This window comes from Chinchilla lanigera, unplaced genomic scaffold, assembly GCF_000276665.1.
Source record: "Chinchilla lanigera isolate Chin_1 unplaced genomic scaffold, ChiLan1.0 scaffold00063, whole genome shotgun sequence".
NCBI classification, from domain to species: Eukaryota; Metazoa; Chordata; class Mammalia; order Rodentia; family Chinchillidae; genus Chinchilla; species Chinchilla lanigera.
This window is the reverse complement of record NW_004955464.1, coordinates 10,907,416-10,909,481: the sequence shown is the minus strand read 5'-3', so window position 1 is coordinate 10,909,481 and position 2,066 is coordinate 10,907,416. Positions and strand designations below refer to the sequence as shown.

Genomic DNA, 2,066 nt, shown 5'->3' with positions numbered 1-2,066 from the left:
TGGCTTTTAACAGTGGTAGCAGATGAATGCAGTTGTCGAGTTAGTCGTAACTACTTTCTAGTTCTGTGAGAAATTACTGAGATAATGCCTCTAAGGTGCTCTGACACATGAAAAGTACTCAGTAAATGTTTTTCTACTATCATAATAATGATCGACATTTACACAGCATTTTGCATTTCCTAAAAGGGCTTGCACATGCATAATTTTAATTCCATGTGAGAGAGAACTTAAAGTATGAGATTTTGTTGAGATTTGGAGACACAAAAGAATTCATCCAAAGTCATAAAAATAGTGAGTGGGACAGTGCAGAGACCCAAACCAGGACACGAGTCACATCAGCATGACTGTAACCAACGTTTGATTATTCCAGATACATCTGTAAAAAGAAAGGCATTGGCGAATCATTAAGTTTTTAGTAAAGACCTGAAGACCTGAGTGCCCAGCCTGGTGTGGGTTGGTGGCAGGCAGGAGACAAGAGAAGGAGGTAGTGAAAGAAGTCCCTGGGGACGAACCTCACTTGGGGACATCTCCTTGTCCTTCAACGCTCAGCAGAGACCCACTGCTGGGCATGTTTGGCTAAGAAGAGAAAGGAAAGAAGCTAAATCTTGTCAAACACCTGCTGCATGTCAGGCATTTGCCGATTTTGTAACTTAATTCTCTACCTTTGGTAGAATCCCCATTTTGCTGATGAAAAGTCTGAGAGTTTATGAACCTGCCCAAGATCACAGCTAGAATGTGGTAGTCCTGAGAGCCACACCCATGTCTGTGGATGTCAACTCTTGCTCTCCTCTATGCCTAAGTCAGTGGTAGCTGGGACCTGCTGACTGTCACACCCCAGCTGTTGCCTGAGGGTGTCAGGTTACTTTTTCACTTGCTCTCCCTTTGGGCTAACCTCCTTGAGGGCAAGAACTATGCTGCCCAGCACTTCAACTCCCTGGCACAAGAGAGGGAGCAGAACAGAGTTTGGGCTGAAGCTTGAGCTTGAGAATGTGGGGAAGGAGGTTTGGTTGTAGTACAAGGTTTGGGTTTTTAAATGATCATTTATTCTTTATTGTATGTTTTATGAGTTACATGGTTATAATTTGATACATGTATACAATGTGGAATGATCAAATCAAGGTAGCTAGTATTTCCATGTCCTTCAACATAAATTTTTTTATTACTGTGTGACACTTGTCCATACTTATGAGATACAGTGTGATATTTCAGTCTGATATACAGTATGTATTGATCAAATCATGGTAATCATCTCCTTATCATTATTTTGTGTTTGGGGCCTTTGGGCTCCTCCTAGTTCTTCATAAAATATATAGTAAGTTATTGTGAAGACAGTCATCTCAGGTGGTGTGCTGCAGAACTAGGGCTTACTACTCCTATCTACCTGTCTTGGAACTGTACTTTGGTATACCTGTTATCCAATGTCTTCTACCCATCTTCCCAGACTTTAGTAATCACTGTTCTCTATTCAGATCGGCTTTTTCTAGCACCCACACAGGAGAGAGAACATGCGGTATTTGTCTTCCTTGACATCCTGCTGTTCGCAGTAAAACAGATGGAACTGGAGGATGGTAAGTTGAGTTAAAGAAGGTTTGTGTCTTAAAAGTCAAAGGAGGGCTGGGGATTTAGCTCAGAGGCACAGCGCCTGCCTGGCAAGCGCAACGTCATGAGTTTGATTCCCAGTACCGGAAAAACAAACAAACAAACAAAAAAAACCCAGCAACTTTAAAAGTCAAAGGAGACATCCCGGAAGAAGGAGACCATCGGCGTATAGGAAGAAGATAGCATTCTTCTTTGCTTATACTTTTATGCAGATATAACACACGATAGAAAAGTGTACAAATGCAGATATACTGTCCAGGGCTGATCTCAGCATCTGGGCACTGATTTTCCATCAGCCTCCTCCATGCTTCCTCCACCGTCCTGCCTCTGCCTTTGCCTCGAAGATCACCACTATCTTGATCATACGTTTAATTTACCATTTAATAACATACATTTATTTTGCCATTTTAAAACTGTGGAAAGAGAATCATATGATATCTATGTTTCATGTCTTGCTGCTTTTACTA

General features: G+C 41.6%; 1 long non-coding RNA gene across 1 annotated transcript in view; it reads left to right on the top strand.

Moving 5' to 3' along the window:
• Positions 1-1,478: 1,478 nt before the first annotated feature.
• LOC106150081 overlaps positions 1,479-2,066 on the top strand; it is a 10,965-nt gene continuing 10,377 nt past the window's right edge. Inside the window, exon 1 of the long non-coding RNA XR_001236674.1 lies at positions 1,479-1,568. This is a non-coding gene — a long non-coding RNA (uncharacterized LOC106150081). The remainder of the gene's footprint in view (positions 1,569-2,066) is intronic.